We start from the raw sequence: 25,009 nt of genomic DNA, 5'->3' as shown, positions 1-25,009 counted from the left end.
GTTCTCTGAGTAATTGATGGATTAAATTCAGTGGCTAAGGGGGCTAGGGGGTTGGATCTAATGTGCACCATCATTTAGTAAAAAGAAAGCTCAATAAAAAATTTGTCCACACTTAAAGACATTTGTTCCACTGTCATGTCATGTGCACCTCATTCCAAAGCTTGGATAACATTTCTCGAGAGTGGCAATTGAGGTCTCCATCAGTGGTATTTATCTGCTGTATCTGTTCATTGACTGTGGAGTTACTAAATTAGGTCTCTAAGCTACTCTGAGTAGAGCTCTTGCTCTGGAGCTGGGTTAGACTTTTCAGTGCATAAGGCCCCTTTGAAGTCAAAGTATAAGTGTAATATTATTTTACTGAGCCTCAACCAGACATATTTCTATGCATGTTTCCTTGGGCTTTACTTGCTGCTAAGAGCTGTGGTCCAGGAGCTAATCTCCTCCCACTCCACAGTAAATAGCGGAATTATTGTAATTCACCACGTTTCAAAAGCAGAAAGTATCCTCATAGATCATGTACCTAGCCAATCAGAAGACAGGGTTTGATAAGTAGATTCATGACTAAACCCAATACTCATTCAGGTTCAAATCGTAATTTGCATAGCTTTCCAGTCATTGTCTCCTTGGTGCACCCATACTATGGCAATTTAAAAAAAAAAAAAAAAAAAAAAAAAAAAATATATATATATATATATATATATATATATATATATATATATATATATATTTAGCATTTTAGAGGGCTATACAAAGAGCAGAATTCAGGTTTGAATCACATTTGATTTATTCTAGGGTTTCCAAAATCCCCTAAAAAAAAGATTATAGCATAATTTATGTTACAGTTCAAGTGTTAACATAATCACAGACAAAAGTTATGTAGTTTCAGGTCTTTTGTGTCAAAGACTTTCTGATTCTGTCCTTCTTCCTGTGTTGAATATGCAAAGATGGGCCATTTTGTGGCTTTAGCTGAATCAGTGACAATGATTTGTAAGGAGTCCTTTTTTTTTTACTTATTCTAATTCTTCTATTAATATTGTTTTTTTTTCACTTGAATATAATTTATCCAAGGTTTAATGGCTTTGTTGCGGGGCTAAATTGTTAAGCATATATTTCTCTGGAATGTTTAAAGGATCCTTTTGTCATTATGTCCTGTCTGTTTTCCACGTGAAAACCAAGATCTGCATTCTTTCCCATGATGCTAATAGCATTTAAATGTTTCTTCTTGATTCTGTAGTGATCTCCTTTCTTTTATTCACATTCAGGTTGAGATAATTGTCTCTTTGATGTACTCTACCACCCCAGAGTCATCAGAGTATTTCTTCAGATCACACAGCCTGTTTTATAATAGAAGTCAGAGGTGCACAGGGAAAAAAGGAATGATAAGAGTAGTGTCCCTTTTGGTGCTCATGTGCTGCTGATCAGGCACTTGACCTGATCTCTTGACCACTTTGTCTTAAAAATTTTAGTATACTTTTGTATGATCCTCGCAATATTGGAGGCCTCCACCAGAATCTTCTAGAGTTTCTGAAAAAGCAAGCCAGGTTGATCTGTATATGGCTGTTTAAATGACTTTGGGTCTGTTAAAACTGATGTATTATGACATCTTCAACATCTCCAGTTCTTCTTGGCACTGGAACAAAGCAGGGAGTCTTTCAGAACATCTATTTGGTCAGGCTAAGATTGGAGAGGTGCTTTAGAATCCCATTCGGCTGCTCCGATGTCTTCAGCCCTTCGAGACCCTGGGGCTGACATCATCTGGACCTGGTGCCTTAATCTGATTCAGTCTATCCAGTTGCATCACCACTTGACTTGTAGATGCATTAAGGTGTTGAAGGGGAAGGCAAAGGGTGCCACTCTGGAAGCATATTAAAATTTACTACACAAATGGAGAATTATTTTTCTTTAAAGATGCTTCAGACTTGAGGGTTTAAAAAATCCTAGGAGAAGAGATTAAAATTTTACTACTAAAACAAACTATTCTGCATTTAATCACTGAGCTCTGAAGGTTTTAAATGAAGATTCTGATTCAGTGACTGATCCTTTACTTTCTATATACTGTATCTTTGTGCATGTTTTCAACCAAGTTATCCATGTACAGTAACTGGGATTTGTGGCCATCTTCTTATGTTCTCCAAAGGAGGTTTGGTTTCATTGTTTTTTTTTATGATTATTAAACAAGGTCACCACTGAGATTAAGAAATTTTGTTTTCAAGGGAGATATGTTACCCTGCGACTAACTGGCGACCTTTCTAGGGTTCTAGGGAGATAGGCACCAGCACCCCTCACTTGCGATAAAGCATGACGAAAAAAGAATGGATGGATATGGCAAACAATTAAATGGTAAATAAAAAAAAAACATTACATGTAAAACATTATATGGTATCTATAAAGACTTTTTTTTAAAAGGAAATCTGTTTGTACAGTTATATCAGACATAATTGAAAACACTTGACATCAGTCATCTGTAATACTACTTATTCAAACTTATTTTCAAAATGATGTGCACCAATTGATGAGAGTATCAATTGGTGCACCAATGGTCTATAATTTCAAACAAACATATTGGAACAGGACCTAGAATTCCCATATATATAATGGTCTATCAGTAATGGATGTATTTCAAGAGGACTACGCCATCCATTCATCTTCTCCCTCTTAGTCCTTGTCAGGGTCGCTGTGGAGCCAGTGCCTACCTCCAGTAGTCTATGGGCGAGAGGCAGGGTACACCCTGGACAGGTGGCCAGTCTGTTGCAGGGTAACACAGGGACACACAAAGACACACAACCATGCACTCTCACATTCACACCTAAGGACAATTCAGAGAAGCCAATTAACCTAACAGCCGTGTTTTTGTACTGTGGAAGTACCCCATCCATGGGGAAAACATGCATGCTCCATGTAGAAAGACCCTTCTTGCTGCAAGGCCACAGCACTAGCTACCATGTCACCATGAACCTCCTAATAATATTACTCAGAGTGATGGGTCAAATTTTTCAAGTTCCTTATGTGTCTCAGGGCAAAATAATAAACTGTTTCAGTCTTGTGAAGGCAATGGGAAGAAGTAAACATTTACAAAAGTTCACCATAATCCAACACAGTAATATTATTTTATAAACAATGATATCTGGTGAAAGGTGAATTAAATAAGGCCCCGTCCACACGAAGTCAAAACGAACACGAAACGCTGATATTTTCCAAAACGTTTGCCGTAAAGACGGAGACGTAAAATAAATGTGATCGTCCATACGAATGCATGAAAACGCTGCAAAATGTATGCCAGGCCTGTAAGTGGCGCTGTGGTGCCAAAGCAAAAATAAGCGACGAAATGTTGGGCATGCGCACTAATATTTATACATGGTTGCCCTGCGGGTCCATTTTCATTGTTAAGTCAAATTCAGGTGCTGAACTATGTCGTCGATATTGCTCTATTCTTCCTGGAGATATTCCAGAAGAAGAAGATTCTGTTGTAAGCCCGACAGCAGGGTGAGTAGCATTAGCAGCAACGGCGCCATTGTTGTTGTGATACTGTGTCGCGCATGCGTGTTTAGAGGCGACGCTATGACGCATGCGTGTAAAAAAAAAAAAAATTGCGGTTAGAGCTTAAAGATGGAAACGCGAAAACGGCGTTTCGAAATCTTCCCACTCTGAAGGCTGAATAAAAAAAAGATCGTTTACGGACCCCCGAAACGCCGGCTTCGTGTGGATGAGAGGCTGGTTTGGTGAAAAATTTGTGGGTTTAGGCCAGGGTTCGTCTTCGTGTGGACGGGGCCTAAGATTACTTCACTTAGGCTTTTGCATGTTAGTGTTAGGTATTAACTAGCCTGACGTAGTCCGACTCAATTCTAGTCAGAATATGAGTCTTAAACTTAGTAAATTGGTTCCTTTGAATACTTTTAAGTTGAGAATTAGATGTTTTGAGTTAGACTCCCTCACATGTCAATGTTTTAATTGAAATTTTATTGTAAGTGCATATTTGGCTTTTATGTGTGTGTCTTTTATACATATGTAATGATGTGATGTAATTTTGATGCCTATCTTGGCCAGGTCTCCCTTGCAAAAGAGATTTTTAATCTCAATGGGTATTACCTGGTTAAATAAAGGATAAATAAAAAAAATAAATAAAATGATACTGCTCCATTGAGCTGTGATTATGGGGCGTGTTTCGAACGAACCAGGAAAAAAAATGCCTCTGCACTCAATTGGATAGACCTACAACCAATAAGAGCAACGGAGTGCGTGACGTATGTTAAGCGAGGCATAGTTGTTGTCCACAAAAATCAAAGCGTGCAGTTGCACGCCTATAATAAGAAGATGAGACTTGATCGCGTTTCTCTGTTCCTCTTTTAAAATTAATTTGCTGTCGATATCTTCTAGAACAAACCTAATAGCAGAATCTACTCACCTAAACTCTCCAGCGGCAGCCATTATTGTTGTCACCCAAGCGCGCATTGGTCACGTGGTTGATTACGTTACTGTTGGTCATCTGTCCATCATCGTATATAGCCCGCCCTGACAATTTGATTGGATCGCCTGACAGTGGGCGATAATACTCGCGCTACTATGGAGCAGAGCCAGACCGAACTTCCCGACCTCAAACTTTGTGGGCGGGACTAAGTTCGGAATGGCACCCAGGCTAGGTATTAACATGCCATGTGGTTTAAGGTACCACCCTATGGTATTTATAGAAGTAAACTTCATCTTTTGTATTTACATGCTGCAGCAAAGACTATTAATTGAAAAACTTTTTACACTTTAGTTCTTTCTTGTACACATGTACTTAATTATTTGTGTAAAGCCTCTGAATGGAGAAAAGGTAATACATGGAGTTAATGAAAGAGATTCTATTTGTACTTGTGCATTACTGAATAAAGGAGAAGCAGCTTAATGTTTTGTTAAATTAATATTTCCAGGTTCTGTAAAAAGGATTTTTTTTATGGTGAAAATGTAGTAAACAAATCCACTATTGATGTAGTTGTTTGGTATATGAAACTATTTCTTGTTGGATCGGGTCGATTTGTTTTTGGGAGCGATGTCATGGATTTACAGAAGTTTCATTTACTGAGCTAATGAAGAGGAAAATCTTAAGTATGTGAGGGTGCAACAAACAGTCACAGGCTACAGCGCAAAATGTTCAAAGACATGTATATACCCTAATGTTGGGATGGGATTCGTAGTGATGTTTTGATTAAGAGACACAGATATTTTCTAGCATTAAAAAAACAAAAACATAAAAGGTAGTTCCTCTTGGCCTTTAGTTTTGGGTCTTTATTGATGACCCAAAATTCTATTTACAGATGGGTGAAAATGAACAACTGCTGCCAAAATAACAAGATTAGACTATGTAAGGAGGAGAGCATACACCTTGGATGTTTGAAGAATTGATCAGGCTAGATGGTATGCATTGAATAAGAGTTGTAAATGTATTTAACTTGGAGCTAAATGATTGGAATTTGACCTGAAATTGACCCTCTTAAAAGTTGAACTGGACTTTATTGTCAAAGACTTTATGTTTATCTTTTACTCTCTCTCTCAACTTTCTTTATTTTAGCTTAGATAACTAAATTAGGAAAACCTTTTTTTTTTTTCCATTTCTTTCTCACTTTTTTACATCAAAGATTATTCTACACTGTTGAACTGTGACTTGGTACAATTAAGGCAAGGCAAGGCAAGGCAAATTTATTTGTATAGCACAATTCAGTACAAAGACAATGCAAAGTGCTTTACATGATTAAAATATAGGAAAATATAACAGAATCAAAGCAAGTAGGGAGAAAAATGCAGAAATCAAAAAATAATATTAAAAACAGTTGGACTAAAGAAAATAAAGTTGAACTAATGATGTTTCTGTGATTTTACTCAGGCTTTCTGCACTTTTACAGTTTTCTGGAAGTTTGTTCGAGATAAGTGGAGCATAGGAACTAAATGCTGCTTCTCCATGTTTAGTTCTGGTTCTAGGTATGAAGAGCAGGCTTGAGCCAGAAGACCTGAGTGGTCTAGAGGGTTGATACACTGATAGCAAGTCTGTGATGTATTTAGGTGCTAAGCCATTCAGAGATTTATAGACTAACAGAATTATTTTAAAGTCTATTCTCTGAGATACAGGGTGCCAGTGTAAGGACTTTAGAACTGAGTTGATGTGCTCTACTTTCTTAGTCTTACTGAGGACACGGGCAGCAGCGTTCTGGATCAGCTGCAGCTGTCTGATCCACTTTTTTAGGCAGACCTGTGAAAACACAGTTGCAGTAATAAATTTGACTAAAAATAAACGCATGGATTAGTTTTTCCAGATCATGCTGAGAATTACAATTACTTGTGAGAGCTTATAACCACTTGCCAGTTAATGATCCACACTTCCTTTTAATTAAGCATTTTGCTGCATTAAACAGATATTTTTACGGTATATGTAAAATGTCTTATTTGAAGATCTTGCCTCTTTATTTTGACACAGTTGATTTTTTTCTTTTAAAAGTATATTCTAATTTTTGCTCTCTAAAAGTGGGCGATGGCATTATGAGGGGTGTTTAAAAGTCCCCTGTTTTGTTGACTTATTAATTGCTTGTGTCTGAGAAGTGTGAAGATGACAGTACATGCTGGGCCATTCTCTTTAGATAGTGATAGTGATTTCGGTAGGGGGTTGCAGTTAGTGGGTGGAGGGGGTTCTTCTTTATCCGTGTTTTCTCTCCTCATCAGGCTTCTCTATGAAACGCTTAGCCTTAAGGAGAAGCTGTCGGTGGGGGTCTGTAACTTTTGATGAATGAATATATCTCTGACTAGCTCTTCTTTGTATCTGATGGTTAAACTTGACTGACTCACTCTTTCTATGTTTCTTTTCCTTTTTACCCTCTAGAGAATCACTTATTTTGTTCTTTCTGGCCTCTGCTCCTCCTTGCTTAACACCGTGTTTGCTCATTTAATTGGATTTTGCTGAACTCTGGCTCTCAGTTACATTTCTTATGATCATTCGTAGGCCCTTTTGACTCAGGTTTACTCTGAAGTTCTCCTTTCTAACACATCTGAACTTTGCCTTCTGTGTGTTTGGTGCTTTTTCTTTGTGTCTTTTCAGGTATTCTGTACAGATGAGGATTATTTTTGTGTCACAGATTTACATAGGACAGAGCAAAGGCAGTTCTGTGAATACTAATATCAATGCAGCTAATAAGAATTTGTTTAGGAGTGCAGTGCCAACAGAGACCAGGCTACCACACATACTCTTTGCCGTATACATGGCTTAGATCCTTGGGTGCCCGTTGTGTCACACTATACCCTCTTGCCTCTTTCCTCCTCTCTGTTTCCCTCCTCTGCTCGCTGCTCTGTTTTTTTCTCCCACCTCCCTTAGCTCGATTGAGGGTGATGATTAAGACATCAAAAGCTATGCCTCACTGTAGATCAAAACTCAGGGCTGACGGGTGGGATCTTGATCCCACATAGACTTCCTCTGCATCCCCACAGCCAGAGATTTGCCATTTCCAGCAGCTCTTCTGCTCTGCACCATTAGTATCTCCATGCCAATCGGAGGCTCCCTGGGGTTCAGCATGTGCCCAAGGATGAGTTGGGTCTGAACAGGGGGCCCTATCCAAGTAAAGGTATGTGCCTGGATGTTACAACACAGTATGTGTATTAAGCATATCCACAATCTGTATTTTTTAACACCACTGACATAGAATATATCTTTAAAGAACTCTTTTCCTTTACCCCTTACTTTTCTCTGTTTCTCTCTTAGTGGAGGGGCTCTATTTTAATGTGTTCCATGCTCAAGCATTATTTTTCACTAAAAGAATACAGACTATACTTTAAAAATGCTTGAAGCCTTTATGTTAAACACACTGCACATGATGCCATTGTGTGCTTGTATGCTCTACAGTGCCTGAATAAAGTGGCACCTCTTCTGAAGCTTTGTGGCATTAGTGGTCTTTATGTGAAACTACACAGACAGGCAGCAGTGGGGGACTGGGGGTTGTGCAGCAAGAGTCTCCAAGGCTGGGATTTGAACATTGGTCGCACGCTCTTCGTCCGCACCATCACCATGCCTGCAAAGTGAAACTTTTTCACATTTCATCATTTTGCACCCACAAACTTTATTGGGATCTTAAGTGATAGAAAACACAGTGTAAAACTTACTGTAACTAAAAAAGCTGGGTCATTCCAATACATAGATGTGGTTTGATTTGAACAATTCAAAGTTGCACTGGCTGAATATTTAAGGTTATTCCTTGCTTGAACGTGAACCTTCATCTAAATCTCAGATCTGTATTAAGCTCTATCAATCCCCTTCTCAGCTGGGACGTACTTGTTTTTCCCTGCTAATGAAAAGTAACCTCATACTGTCGGGGATGATTTGTTTAAAATGATGTGCACTTTGTAGACACAGATATCATTTTCCATGTAAGCCAAAAGGTTAAGTTTTAGTATCATCTTACCAGAGCACTTCCTTGCTTGCTGTGCCTTACATAGTTTTTGAATAATTGAAAATGAGACTTCTTATGGCATTCATTCAACAATGGCTTTTGTTTTGCGCCTCTCCCATATGAGACAGATTTGAGTGCATGACTAATAGTTGTCATGTCAGTGGATTCTTGAACTGCAGGTTTCTGCAGCTCATCCAGTTAACCATAGATCTTTAGGATGCCTCTCTGATTATTGCATCCCTTTTTAGGGTTGTCAGTTCAGGTAGACAACCAAGTATTGATAAGTTTGTGGTTGAGTTGTTATTTTCCATTTTGGAATTTTAGATTAAAAAGTTTTATTGCACTTTTATTTTTTTTATTTCAAAGGAGACATTTAAAAAAATATATTTTTTGGTTTACAATATAGAATACTAATAAAATACATTATAATATGTGGTTTTGACTTCACAAACTTTGCATAAGCAAAAGAGATATTATTACTTTATTGTCATATGTCATATAAATACAGAGCAAATACACAAATAGGAAAGCACACATTTTATAAATTGTCATTTTTTTATAATTAATAATAAAATGTACTTATTAGTTACGCAAATCAGGATAATGTTTTATTTTAGCTGTGGATTGATAGTCCATCGTTTTAGGCCATGCAGCTATAATTTGGGAGCACTAGATTTTGATGCTAAGCTCAATAAAGTGGATACGATTTTTCCTGAAAATGCACCTAAAAACTAAACTCCTGTCATCGGCTCCCTGGCTTTAATTGAGTTCTCATTTCTCTTCATTTTACTGTCAGCACTATACCTGTTTCATTGTTCTATAGCGCCCACCCCCTGTGTTTCCAAATTCCAGTGTCTTTTCTTTAGCACCATCACCATCAGCAATGAGACCTTTTTGCTATTTCATAGAGTAAGCACTTTCCCAATGTGATATTCATTTTGAAAATGTTGCTTGGATTAAAGCAGAACCGGTAATAGGCTCCTATATGGTGCCACCCCTTTCTTTTTTTCCCAACCACTGTATTAGATTTTTTTTCACTATCTATTATTTTTCAACCTTTGATCTTCTCACACAGGACATTTTGTTAAATCAACTCTTTAATATCTTAAATCATAAAGCACTGTTTTGCTCTAATTATGTAGCTATGAATATGCCAGAGGAAAAACTTTTTGTACTGTCTCTGCTAAGAATGAAAATTCAAAAGAATATTTGATTCTGTGACATTACGTCTTAGGAAAGAGAAGTAAAAGCTATAGATTGCAGTTTTTTCTTTTTATTCTTTGTACATGCTTGAAAAATTGTTTTTGTAAATGCTACCACTGCACACCAGCCAGACAATGGCATCAGTGAAACATGGTGAGCTAAGGTATATGCAATATAACGTAACCAGGAACTATCCAAGAAGTAGCTGTCATTATAAGCTTTCATTTTAAGCATGGAGTATGCAAAGCTGTTTAGAGTTGTCCAATAGATGTATGAGCTAAAACTTACAGCTAAATCTGAAATTAAATGGTACAGTATAAGTTATTCATGTTGGCGTTGTACAGGACTCCTAACCTAAAATAGTTATCAGAGAAACTAACCTAATTCCAACGAACCCAGTGTTGAGTGATTTGGTTTAGTAACTTGGTGTCCATATGGCTAGACACTCCCATTATCTCTCTGAGATGATGCTGTGTGATGCAACTGGCTGAGCCAAAGCAAGTGGCTGCCATTCAATATACAATGTAGAATATTGACAATTTTATTACCACAATACCATAAAAAAAATTTTCTTCTACCATGCATTGCTTCCTTTTATTTACATGTTTGTGCACTCATCATTTGTTTTTGTTCTTTTGTTTTTTTATAACGGGTGCATGTTTAGGTATTCTTTTTTACTTTTCAGTTTTTTTGTGGGTGATCTTCAGCTACATATAGGTTCCCCCCAAGAGACCAAAAACCCAAATGCAGAACACACCACGGAGACAGGGGTAAAAAGTTCAACAGTTTATTTTGAATCACACAGAATAAATCACAGATACTGATTCTGGTCCGGGATGACTTCACAAGGGTTTCTCTGTAGAGAAGGGATAGTTAGGTTAGCCAGAGGTCTGGGGAATCTTGACACAGTCAGATACTGATCTGTACCTGGAGAGATTCAGATTGACGCAGTGAGAGAGGGAACCAGTTGGGTCCAGAGTTTAAGGTTTCAGCAGAGAGCTAGCAGCAGTAGAGCTTGACTTCAGACTTGAGCTCAGACTTTGAATGGTCAGCCAAGGTTCTCTCCTGAGAACTGGAACAGACTCAGCTTGAGGTTCTTCAGGTTTGGCTGTCAGTGCAGGCAGGCAGGTCTAGGAAGCAGAGAAGACAAAAACAGATTAGGATGAGATTACTCTTCAGAGTATCAGATCAGCAGGCTTGGCTCAGGTTCTGCTAACCATAACTGGCAACACTCTGGCACTGAAGACAGGTCTGGCCGCTGCTTAAGTAGTTGGTCTCCTGATGAGAGGATGAGCCTCAGGTGTGCAGGTGACTCAGCTCAGGAGACCCAGGACGCCCTCTGCTGGAGAAAGGTGGCAGAACTCCAGATCCCAACATGGACAGTGTTGTGCTGTACGCACAACTTCCATCTGTGGACTTCAGGCCCTCATACCATCCTCATGTAGTCGATCTAACAATTTGTTCAGATACATGCATATTTGTGGCCTGCTAGAGGTAAGTTTGCAGGGCTTTGGCAGTGCTCCTCCTGTTCCTCTTTGCACAAAGCCAGAGGTAGTGGTCCTGCTGCAGGGTTGTTGCCCTGCTACGGCCTTCTCCATGTCTCTTGGTGTGCTGTCCTGTCTCCTGGTAGCACCTGCAGCCTCTGGACAGTATGCTGATAGACACAGAAAACATTCTTGCAACGGCACGCATTGATGTGCCATCCTGGATGAGTTGCACTACCTGAGTCAATAGTGTGTCTTGTAAAGTCAGTCTCATGCTACCATGAGTGTGAAATCACCACCAACTTTCAAAAGTGACCAAAACATCCGCCAGAAAGCATAAGTACTGATACAGTAAGTGGCCAGAACCACTTCTTTATTAAGTGTCTTGTTAATTGTCACCTGTTGGCTATTCCATTTGCTTGTCAATGATTGTCAGTCAGTGTTGCCTTCTAAGTGGACAGTTTGATTTCACAGATGTTAATTTGATTTAAGTTATATTGAGTTTATTACATGTTCCCTTTATGCTTTTAGCAGTGTACATGGAAGAAACTTTCCAATGGTGAAAAACCTGAGAAAACATAATAAAAATATTATTGTACATACATGGTAATTTGGATAAAGAATGAATTTATAAAAATTTAAAAAACAGATATTTAATTCATTTATGTACAATGCAAAAATGCTCCATCTTTCGTCTTAAACATGTATCATGTATTTTCAGTTTAATACTATTTGAAACACCACCAGTGATGAGTTCACTCATCTATTCACACAGGCCCCTTGTCCTCTGTGAATAGAAAATAATTGTCTTATAATGTGGTTGAGAAGGCAATGGACAGAGGGTCTAAAAACCAGGTCAAGGCATAGCTCATCTAAAATAGCCTCAAAATGTGCAAGGCAAGACTGCCATTAATACACTCTCCAAGAGGCAAAGAGGTGTCCCAATGCCTGATTACGTTTATTTGTGATACTTGGAAATACAGAGAGAGCAGGGACAGCAAGAGAAGGTCTTTCGGGGAGGGGAAGAGGAAATAAATTACCAGGATGGTTCAGGAAGTGCAAGACAGGTAATTGCAGTTGACAGTCCAGTCTGCCACACAGTTAATTTGAACCTGAGCCCAAGGCTCCTCTGCTGTAATGCGCCATCTTTATACACAGAACAATCTGCCTGAATAGTTACATGCCCAGACACCGTGTGTTGTTTTTTTCTCTGACGGTGGAATTATGTCGTCAGCAAGATATGAAAAAATGTGGATGTCCTTAGTTTTCTTATATTTTATTTTTTACTGAGAGATACTGAGTTTTATGCAGGGTGATAGTGTAACTGTCAGTGAAAGGGCATCATCCTTAACTCCCTCTGACAGGTGGACTGTTATATCTGTGAAGGAAAATAATCTCCCTCTGCTTTAAGAGTAGAAAATTTCCACTCTTTTGCTTTGACGAAGGACTGTGAGGAAGGCCTCTTACGTAAATCTGCTTTGATCAGTTAATGAAAGCCATTATTTAGAAAGCTGATTGCGTTTTCAAAGTGAAGATGCAGGATGGTTAGCTATACTGTTCTTTTAAAGCGGTTTGGGGGTACTTGTCTGCGAACATGCCGCAATTTATATATGCATACCATACAGTGTGAAGGTAAAAATCTACCTTCAATAAGCAAACTTCCTAATACATAGAAAAGTGAGCAGCAAGCCTTTTATGTGTGTGCTTAGACCACAGACCAAAATCAAAGAGTATATTTCTGCTACACTTATTTAGGTGAATTTCCATGAATTAGATCCCAACCATTATTCAGTGAATTATTATAATAAAGACAAAGTCATATATTTCACAGAAAATGTTATTATATTTTCAAATAATATGACATAAAAAATGTTTTGGTCTACCAAAGTATGTGAAAGACTGCTGATTTTAAAGTTGTTCAGGATACTGTGAATCACATCCTGAAAATTTTTTTTTAAAGTTAAAATCTCGCAGAGTTGCAAATGTGAGAGTGTTGTATCTAAAGATATTATGTAAAAGTTGGTGGAAGGAAAAATGTAATACATAAATGTGCACAGGTAACTTAGATTAGTCTTTAGAGTGGTAGCCTTGGGCGTCTTGTCATTAGCTGATGTGGATCTACTATGCTAAAGCCCATACTAAGGTCAGTGCATCTAACTACCAAAGAATATGTTTTTCTTCCCTCTGCTGAAGTTTATGAAGATGATTGACTTCACACCTACAGGTAAGTAGCGATATTGAGTTTAATGACTGTAGTATCAATTAGCTTTATTTGCCTGCAAACTCATCTGATCAGAGAATCCAGTGACAAATTTTAAAATCATATAACAAAAATTCAGTGCCATGTTGATTCTTGCAAAAGAGTCTCACAGATGATGAACTAGATATATTATACAGTTGTTGCAGTACTTTTCAGCACACTGACATTTATATTTTAAATGTATTTTCTTTTTCAATGGTATTATTTTATATTCAAATCTTTTGAGAATCATTTTCTTTTTTTTTTGTTCTTGATAAACCCAAAAATGTCAGGGGTAAAGCTATGTTTTATCTACTCATCAAAAAATACATTTTAAAAGCTATCGAGTAGTGTGTTAAGAATCCAATTAATTTTTTTAGTGTTAATTACTCACAAAGTTGCCACAGAATTTGATCTATCACCAAATTTACTCTGCAGCCCTCAGAGTTAAGGTTGGAAATGCCCAGTGGCCCATCAGTGTACTGTACCATGGCTGACATCTACCCCTCTAGTCCCACATCCCTGCAACCACTTGACATTTCTATCGACATTTCCCACGGTGCTCGCACATTAAAGGGCGTGACATTTCATTTGCACATGATGTTGATTAAAACACACCCCTATGGTCTTGAGAAAAGAGGGGTACAGATTCTTTTGTTCCCTGTGCTTTGGAAAGTTGAGATGAAATCTGGGTGTCAGTCAAATCTGAGCTGTTAAACAGGTTAAGAAAAAAAATGTAAAATATTTATTTTTCAGGCACTGCAAACCTCACAATATTTTTGAAAGTTTCTTTATCCCTAAAAGCATGTGACAACATTCCATCTTGTAATACCTCTTAATGCAAATAAGTCCTGATTTGAATCAAGCTGAATTCCCCCAGAGTCCATCAGTGGCAGGTCATATTTACATCTGTGTCAGGCCACCTGCATTGTGCTGCTGTCTGTGGATGTGTTAGCCCCAGCTGGACTTGTATGATCTGACTCCAGGCCAGGTCTCACCTGCCAGCTCCTATTGTTTCCTTCACTTTACACTGGCCTGAGGCCTGTCACTGATGGGCAGCCTGCCATCCACTCTAAACGGCTGGCTTCCAAAGACATTCACTGATGTCTCTTCTGCTGTGCCTGAAACTGATTTTGACAACACATCTTAGATGTTTATTTCTTAGAAAGTACATGGCAAGTCTTTGTGTGCTAGAAAGGATGGCATGAACTTTTATTCCAACCTGATACTGGCTTCCTTCCTGCACATATTCTCTTTTGACATTGTATAGTATTTCAGACTTAGACCTTTTTTTATTTAATATGGACATTTTTATTTTATAGTTTGAGGGTATTTTAAAGATGTGCCATACACAATGATGGCGCCACTTTTCTCCAGCTCTATGGAATACAGAGTACAGTAGCAATGCCCCAATCTGTCTTTTGCTAAGTGCTGTTCGCTAAATTAGTAAAAAAAAAAAAAAAGGCTAGACATTTTTCATTCAGCAAACAAGTACATTTTTTTAGTAACTTTTGCAATTTTTGGAAAATACCTGCCCTCTACACTTGAATGTGAAAAATGCACATGCACAACCCTGTACGCCAATTAAATGCATTCAAGAGCATGCAAGAGCCCATTTCTCCTCATGCACACTCTGTTTAAAAGTTATTTTTTGCATCACTCATACAAGCTTACTTTCCAAAAGAAGATTAGAATTTTTCCACTATGTCAGACACAAGTGAAAAAGTGATATGTTTACGTAAGGCCGTCCTTAGTCAATTAGTGGATTAACAAGTGGGAAAATTAGTATCTAATTTTCAGACTTGTTCAATAAACGTAAAAAAAAGCATGAAAAAATAAAAAAAATAAAAATATATATATATTTTTTTTTTTCCATTGAAGTTTTTAGCCATAGAAGTTTCTTACCGTGTGATTTTCTTTTACATGCTGTTCCAAAAGCATCTAGCTGCAGATTGTGTCGAGTCTAGACCAATTAAGGACTTTCCATAGCCAGGACCTCTGTTAAGTTTTAATATACTTTGGTCAATTATTTAAAAAAAAAAGACTTATAGAAGAAAGACCTAATCTTCTTTTATTTAATTTTCTGACACACAGGGTTAGTAGACAAATTTATCACATATGAAAAACTGAAATAATTAAAATCAAATCAAAAATGGGAGCACATATAAAAAGATGAAGCCAGAGGGAGTGAGTGACATTTTAGTAGAAGTAATTCATGCACCTTTTGCTCTAAGCCCTGAATGTAGATATTAATCCTATAGTTTTGAGCTAATAGTTACCAGTGTTACTTTTATAACTGCATAAATGTAAGTATTAATTTCTCAATTGGACTAAATAGCATGAAATTATAGATACAGCCAAAAAACATGCCTTATCTAAGGTCAAATCTTTTCCTCAAGCAGTCCACCAGATACTCAAAAATCGTAGTATAGTAACCTAATTAGGAGCTTATGATTTAATTCCTAGTGACCAAATGGTTATTAAACTGTGAGAGGTGCCGAGGTTAATGATAGCCTGTGAGCAGTTTAATGTAATAGATCCACAATATCATAATCAGATCCATTTTTGTCAAACTTATCTGTGCCAGGGAAAATACAACACAGCACATGACATCATGGCATCCCACATCGTGTGTAATAGACTAGACAAAAGATTCACCATTAATTTCAAGTTGCCCCAATGCAAATCTGCCATAACTACTGATTATTATGTCAGCAATATGTCTTTCAAATGTTTGATTTAGCAGATATCACGAGGATTCTGTCTTTCTGCCTTCATAAATTTTGTAATTTGCTTTATTGATAAAAGGTTCCAAAAAGTGTAGAGTGAACTACCCTTCAGTCTTTAACCTCTCATCTCCAGAAGATTTTGCTTCAGGTTTAGGTTATGGATGAAGCAGCTTGAGTAGAGAAGCCCATATGTATCTTGCCATAATCACCTCACCCAATTCTGCTGGGAGAATTCCAAGGCATACCAAAGACACCTGAAAACAAAATAAAAACATTGAACCTAATATTTTTGTCAATTTAACATCAGTATTAACATTTCAATCTACACTTTTTTTTTTTTTTTTTTTTTTTTTTTATCAATCTACACTTTTATTGCATAAACTGAACTAAAGACCTGTAACTTTCCTTCATTCATGTTACGGCTGGATGATATTGTCACAACCTATATGACAGTTTATTATATAATTTCTGTCTATAGGATATGATGTCTTTTTTTTTATTATTTTTTAACTATATAAAAACTTCTGAATGTTATTATGCCATTTCCATTACATTGTAAACATTGATCCAAACCTTTATCTCAGCAAAGATCATCTTGGTCAAAACAAGACTAATCAATTCACAAATTTCATAATATCTGAGGACATTTCCCTGTCAGTGATGACAAGTTTGAGCTCTTCTCTTCTTTTAAAAGGTGGCACTAAGCTTTTCCTACCCGATTGCAACATTAAGCTGAATGACCAGCTGTTGCTTTACAAACAACATGCTTTCTACATGGTTTCAATGGAACAGACTCATTCATCAGATGCTAAAGTTGGGGACGGATTTTGCTGTTTTAGGGTTAGGGTCATTCAAAATGGAGACATTTGGTCATACTTGTATGGAGACTCGCTTGTTGCGCAAACTTACTAGGTTGGAGCTTAACAGCAGGGCAGCACAGTATTACAGCGGCAGAGCACAATCTCCCTGTCTGTTCTGCTCTAACTACAAGCTTAACATAACTTTTGAAACAAATTTAATTCCGGTAAACAGAGACTGGTTTGTTTAGGGACAATATGTACTCTAAAATCATCCTAAATTTCTAGGACACAACAGAAACCCTTTTTAAAGTGATTATCAAGTGTAATTATTAGTCATGATACTAAAAATTTATAAAATTTTAAAATATTTTTACAGTGGCTTTGGTTTAGCAAAAAACCATTGCAATGAGTGAGTTTTAGCTGAAATTCATATCAGGATCTCACTTTAGTTACTTTGAAGTTATCAACAACAGCTATCAAGCTAAGACTATAGCTGTATAATCAGATCTTTCAGTTCCTCTCAGCAGAAAAAAATGCAGTGTCTAAAAGAGGCTACAACAAATACTTCTCTTAATATTCCTTTCTTAAGAGGAGTCTGGCTGTGAGAGCCTCTCTGGACATCCAAGATAGAGAGCGGACTGCATGTCTGCAAAGACATGGATGCATATGTAGAGAGAAAAGGGAACCAGAAAGAGAGGGAAAAGACTGATAAGGCAAAAGTGAGAGACAGGAAGACAAAAGGGGAAAGAGAGTGAAAAAGTGAGCCTAAATTGGGAATCTATTACTAAGGCTTGTGTGGAGCAGCCCCTCTCTGTCTCCCGTAAACACACAGAAATGTGTTCAAGTGCAGGGGGCTTTATAAGTTTCCCCTTCTCTAGAGTAATGTGTTTTGAATGGCTGGTAAAATGGGACTGGGAGAATTTCATTCCCGCTGCCTCCCCAGGCGACTCACCTTTGGCCCAGCGATGATATGAGCCCTTTTCTATTTTTTCCACTTTTACTCTCCCTCGTTCCCTCTTTCTATCTGTGCGACTGATGGAGAGGAGGGGAAATAAATAGAGAGCAGGGGCGCAGCAGGAGACGGAGGGAAGGGGTGTGGAGAGATGTAGGCGAGGAGGCGGATTGGGATACAGGGCTTATTTATTTAGTGGAATGAGGCAGGTGCCTTATCCACAGCTCAGATTAGCTCATCTGTTTATGCGAAATGCCACTCCATGGGAAGTGCGCTCATGTCACAGGGATTACAGGAAGCCATTTTTCTCACGATCTGCTGCCCTTCTAGAGATTGCAGGATATGCCTTGTACAGAGATGTCAAACTTTTATTGAGATCAACACTTCAGATGTCACCACGTTATTACAAATTAATCTGTTTTTTCTTTTTTTGAACAACAGAATTTTAAGTTCATAGCTTTAGTCTGAAAAATATATATTTAAATCGTCCACTACTAATACTTTAAGGTCCAGAATTTAGGAAACTACTTTATCAGAAAAAAATATCAAAAGCAAGACATAAAGGCTATGGTTAAACTTTATAACTAAAAACAACTCAATTGTTATTTTGGGGAAAGTGCTTTGCAAAAGTGCTTCTACAACTTAACCCATCCCACATTTTATCACGTGTCAGGGTAACCTTCTAAAGTATTTATTCTGGAGATTAAAAAGTCTGATAAGCATTTTTCTGCACCCCAGGTCAGTTTTATGTAGAGCCATGTCTTGCAGCAATTGCAGGTCTAAATTAATTTAAGTTTATCTTCATTACCTTTGCATAGATGTTTATTTTTTGCAAAACAGGTCAATCAATGTGAAAATGGATGGAGTCCACCTGGGAAGATTTTACTAGTTGGATTTAACTCTGGACTTTCACTCAGGCATTCTAATATATCCTAATGTTAATAATGTTCCAATAATATTACCATGCTTAGTGTCATCCATCTTGCCTTGAATTTTGACTAGCTTCCCAGTCATGTTTTAAACCTGTAACTAATGTGTGCATGCTAATGTGCAGTGTTGATTTTGTATGACACACAGGACTTCGTATTATAGGCAAAAATTTCAGTTCTGGTCAGATCTGATCTAATTAATTCCTTGTATATGACTTGAGTGAGATTAGAACAAGATGAAAACTTGCAGCAGCAAAGCAGATAAGTAATACATTTTTTAATATAAAAATGAATCATTATTTCAGCTCTTAAAAATTATTTTCTTCAAATATATAAAGCTCTTCTAAAGCCTTTTTTGTTTAGCATGTCCTTTATTGGTTAGTTCGCTAAATTTACAATCACGTTATTAATATAACTAAATTACACTTTACATGACTTAAATTACATTAATTCAATTCAGTTTATTTATATAGCGCCAAATTCACAACACATGTCATCTCAAGGCACTTTACAGTTCAACCAGATCATACAGTCAAATTGATACAAAGTTTTCTATCTAAGGAAAACCAGTTGATTGCATTGACTCATTGACTCAAATACAATCCCCCACACTAACCATGCTTGTAGCGACAGTGGAGAGGAAAAACTCCCTTTTAACAGGAAGAAACCTCCAGCAGAACCAGGCTCAGTGTGAGCGGCCATCTGCCGAGGCCGACTGGGGTTCAAGGAGACAGAAGCAGAGATACAAAAAGCAGCTGTAAAAGGCGGCCCCGTCCAGGAAACACACAGCCAGGCAGACGAGCTCCAAGGCAGCTCCCATGCCAGAGGACGAAGAGAGCACATCCACTCAGTCACGGTCAGAGAAACAGGACCACACTGGAAAACAGGCCGATCTCCAACATCTATTAACAAGGGTGTTGATAGAAGCAGCACAGCTGATGTTTTTTTCCAGGATGACGTCACAGCCAAACAGGAACAGACGAGGCAAAGCTACTCTGAGGAAAAGCAGAGAGAGCAGAAGGTTAGAGATTGAACTAACAGATTCTGCAGAATAGGAGAACAGAGAGAGAATGAAGCAGAATGATGAAATGGGGGTCCCTATGTCCTCCAAAAGTCTAAGCCTATAGCAGCATAACTATAGAGATAGCTCAGGATAACCTGAGCCACCCTAACTATAAGCTTTATCAAAAATGAAAGTTTTAAGCCTAGCCTTAAAAGTAGACAGGGTGTCTGCCTCACGGACTAAAACTGGTAGTTGGTGCCACAGGAGAGGAGCCTGATAACTAAAAGATCTGCCTCCCATTCTACTTTTAGAAATTCTAGGAACCACTAGTAAACCTGCAGATTGAGAGCGAAGTGCTCTGTTAGGAACATAAGGAACAATCAGATCTCTGATATAAGATGGAGCTTGGCCATTTAAGGCTTTATATGTGAGAAGGAGGATTTTAAATTCTATTCTTGATTTAACAGGAAGCCAATGAAGAGAAGCCAGGATAGGAGAGATATGATCTCTCTTTTTCATTTTCATTAGAACTCTGGCTGCAGCATTTTGGATCAGCTGAAGGCTTTTAACTACAGTTTGTGGACTTCCTGATAGTAAAGAATTACAATAGTCCAGCCTTGAAGTAACAAATGCATGGACTAGTTTCTCAGCATCACCCCTGGACAGGATATTTCTAATTTTTGCAATGTTCCTCAGATGAAAGAAGGAAATTCTAGAAACCTCTTTGATATGGGATTTAAATGACAGGTCCTGATCAAAAATAACACCAAGATTTTTTACTTTATTATCTGAAATCAGTTTAATCCCATCCAAATGAAGTGACTGGCTAATCAGTTTCTTTTTCAGAGACTCTGGTCCAAAGACTATAACTTCTGTTTTGTCTGCATTCAGAAGCAGAAAGTTAAGAGTCATCCAGGTTCTTATGTCTTCAAGACATGCCTGTAATCTATGTAATGGGTTAGCTTCATCTGGATTTATAGACAGATATAGCTGGGTATCATCAGCATAACAGTGGAAATTAATCCCATGCTGTCTAATAATTCTACCAATTGGGAGCATGTATAAAGTAAAGAGAATTGGTCCTAGCACTGATCCCTGTGGTACTCCACAGGTAACCTTTGAGCGTGTTGAAGATCTATCATTAACATGAACAAACTGAATTCGATCAGATAGATAAGATTTAAACCAGTCTAGTGCTGTTCCTTTAATTCCAACAAAATATTCAAGTCTTTCTAAAAGAATATTATGGTCAACTGTATCAAATGCAGCACTAAGATCCAACAGGACGAGCACAGATACAAGTCCATTATCTGAGGCCATGAGAATATCATTAGTGACTTTCACCAGAGCTGTTTCAGTGCTATGATGAGCTCTAAAGCCAGACTGAAACTCTTCAAAAAGTTCATTATGGTGGAAGTGATCGCAAACTTGTTTGGCAACTACTTTCTCAAGAATTTTGGATAAGAAAGGAAGATTGGATATAGGTCTATAATTGACCAAGTCATCTGGGTCAAGAGACGGTTTCTTAAGCAGAGGTTTAATTACAGCAATCTTAAAAGCTTTAGGTACATATCCCTGTAAGAGAGATAGATTAATCACATCTAAAATGGAGGAGGAGATCAAAGGGAATACCTCCTTAAATAACCTGGTTGGAACTGGATCTAACATACAAGTTGAAGGCTTAGATGAAGACAATAATTTTGCTAATTCAGAGAGTTCAACTGGATCAAAGCAGTCTAAACCCGGTTCAGATTCCATGACTACCTCAGGTACAATCGCGGATAGAGGAGTGCTTATGATCTTTAAAAGTGGTGTTAAAATTAATAATTCAAGGCTTGAATACAAAATACTTTAAATTTCACTGTTATCCGAAATGATTGTTAATGAAATTGATGAGGAATGTATAATGAAAAATCATGTTAATGATTATTTACCAAAATCATATTCGTCTTTGTATTCGTCGTCTTCTGTTCATCTGAGACCAGATTGGTCGTGGGGGAAGTATCCTCAGCAGTGACTTCCCTCATTCCTGCTTCCTCCTCCAGCTCTTCTGGGAGAACCTAGAGGCGTTCCCAGCTCAGCCGAGAGACATGCCTTAATGTGGTAAAGGTGTTTAAGTGCCTTGATTATCACAGAGGCTATGTTGTTGAGGGCTTCAATGCCCCTGGTACAGTCTCCCACGAAGACCTCCTCATGAAGACAAAGAAATTGAGGCAAGTGATGTCACCCTGTACTTTGGAGACGGGACCCCACCATAGAGCCAGGCCTGGGGTTGGAGTTTGTCGGCAAGCGCCTGGTGGTCAGGTTCTTCCTCATGGGACCCGGACAATCCTTGCCAGAACGATGGCTTACCACCTGCAGGGGGAACAATGAGTGACCGGTACAGAAAGGATTGTGGAACAGTCCGAGGCGCAGGTGGAGGCGAACCTCTACACAGGCACCTAACCAAAATTATCAACCATGAACAGACCATTAATAGATGATAACAATCCACAATTAGTTTTCATTAACCAAAATCAGAATGAATGTCTCTGTGTCATTAAACTGTTAACTCGAAAATAACTTCCTTTAGTGAGAGTAGATCACTTTCACATGAACACAAACACAAATCTCTTAATCCATGTCTAAATTTGTAAAAAATAATAGAGTTCTAATGAAAACAAACTGTTGAGTAACAAACCAGTTATCTAACTAGAACACTTAAACTACTAAAAGAATAAAGCAACATCTAAGAATAAAAGCAAATTGATATGATACATCTTAATCCGAGCAAGTTCAAGTTATTCAAGCAGATAATCGAAGCTTTAGATCAATTCCAGCACCAGGAGCTGCAAAAAACATTAAAATAGTAATAATGATCAACTTGAATAATAGTTAATCCATCTATCTGTACCACATTTTTCATTTCTGAATGAAAAATGTGGTACAGTCCCTCAGAAATCTGGACATCGGGTCACCCCACAAAAAGTAGGGTAAGAGAATAAAAAAAAAAATGAATAATCCAATTTAGCAGGCCCAAGGCTGGTTACGTCTTAAATAACTTTTAAAAAGTTGTAGAGTTTATATTGAATAGAGAGTGCCCTTTAAATAAATACTGCAATGGAATACTCTAAGTTAAAAACACAGACTCAAGAGGACAAGAGTTCAAAAGACAGTGGTGGTCCGGGTCCACATGCTACTATACTATTATATCTGTCCCAGGAAAAGAAAATATATAAATTGAAACCAAAATAAACAAAGTTACTTTTCTTCTGCTGATTAAGAACAACTATATTTCTGTCCTTGTGGCGATGGGTGGAAGTCCAGTAGTGAACCAGTGAGGTTTTTGTCCCTCAGCTGAAGTGGAAGATATGGTGAAACAAACAGTCCACTTTAAAGCTACAGTGTGTAATTTTCAGCGACATCTAACGTCCAGACTGCAGACTGCAGCAAAATGAACGTCTCCCCCCCACCGCTTCTCCCCCCCAACAGTACGGCAAGCGTTAGGGGACAAAATGTCTTCCACGACGTCGGAATCACCTACCTTCTCAAGTGATGAGGTTTGTTTACATAGATAATTTTACAGATAGTATTTCATTAGTCTGTGTAGGGTATAGATTTCATGTAGACTTTAGATAATAAATATACCCGTTATTTTTTCTACATCGTTGTGACGTTTTGGTGAGCTGCTTTGCATGGTGATATAAACAGACGAAGGAATTGTAGTCATTAGTTTAACAGCAAGATTGTGTTCGCTGGAAGAATATATATTCCCCGTTTACAGAGTCCAAGTCTTGTTTGTGGCACGGGGGTTACAAGGCGAGGAAGAGGGCGAGGGCAGAGAGGCCGGGGTGGGCGTGCAGCTAGGGCCAGGCGAGGGAGGGGAGCCAGCGGGGTGAGAGCAGAGGAAGAAAGGCTTGAAGATCTCCAAAGGAGCCGGAGAGAAGTAACCGAGGTATATATCCAGAAAATTATTTTACAGAAAATTACTGAATCATTACCTGTGAAACGTCAGGGACGTTGCTGAATAAGTATACTGGAGAGTAACAGCATCATCACGCAGCATGTTATTGTTTTAGACAGGTCTGAGCATTCTGTACTCCAAAAACGGCAGTGATATTAGACAATAGTGTGTGTAGGATTAATTACCTGTCCAAGAGAAAACTGGCAACTTGAGCGTCACTTTGAAAACCTTTTTCCTCCATCAGTGACTTCCATCGTGTAAATGCCGTGCCAATGTTGATCCGTGTTTTTTGTCGTTTCTTGTCACGCTTGCGTTTATTCTCGTCGTGTTTCCGCTTCTTAGATGACGGGGGTTCGGTGCCCGCCGCTTTTCGTTGTGATACAGAGTAGGCATGATCCTCCATTCGTCTGATGTTTGGCCACACAGTGCCAAACAGTTTGCAAAGTCACTCACGCCTGCCGCCTTGTTCACCTTTCTTGTTACTGAGGCGCAGTATACCTGCTTCTTCTTCTTCTTTGGTTTCAGGCAGACTAAACGCTTCTCAGGCATAGTACTGCCATCTACTGTTCAGTACCGTCTCAGTTAATCTCTCTCAACTTGCCGTAGTTATTTTCGAGCGTAATGGGCGATCTCGCAATCGCTAGTTTGTTGCCTCTGCGCTTGCCGTAGCACAAAGATGTCAGCCTCCATGGCTGCGAGACCCGCTCCTATGTAATTATAAATAACGAATTCTAAGGCAACGCAAATATTATGGTTAAATGGCTGAGCTCATAGGTGATGATAAATAACATAGTTATGTATAATATATTAAATTTCTGACTTTATATCCCTGTAATTATTACACACTGTAGCTTTAAGGGGGGAAAAAAAGAAGTTTATGTGTTCCAGGGATAATACTTCAGTCTCTGAATTGCAGTGTTCTAGTCCAATTATTTTTGTTCAGAATTTTGGGTTGGATAGTCATCCAGATCCAAGGTTTCAGACGTGTGATGAGTTTCTTTATTAAAGGAAAATATGAAGGTTCAATAGTTATAAAGGTGCAAACTGGATTATATTGCAAACTGCAACCTGATCCCCTCATCTAAGGGTGATTTTAAGTCCAGTGCCAGCAGCAAAAAGCAGTTAGTCAAAGCTCAGATGGGGTTTTAATGCCTGCATTGTGATATCAAAGCTGCAATGCGTGCTGGAAGGTGTCTTCACTGTTTGTTTACTAGCATTATGATCCAACCCTCAATAATTGCTGTTTGGAAAAAACAGCAGTCAGTAGGTTAAATCACATGACCTGTTGATATCTTCACATTCTACAGTGCTAAAACGTGGTT

Source organism: Cyprinodon tularosa, unplaced genomic scaffold (genome assembly GCF_016077235.1).
Source record: "Cyprinodon tularosa strain WSP-4 unplaced genomic scaffold, ASM1607723v1 ctg74, whole genome shotgun sequence".
Taxonomy (NCBI): domain Eukaryota; kingdom Metazoa; phylum Chordata; class Actinopteri; order Cyprinodontiformes; family Cyprinodontidae; genus Cyprinodon; species Cyprinodon tularosa.
The sequence above is the reverse complement of the archived record's forward strand: the minus strand, read 5'-3'. Positions refer to the sequence as shown.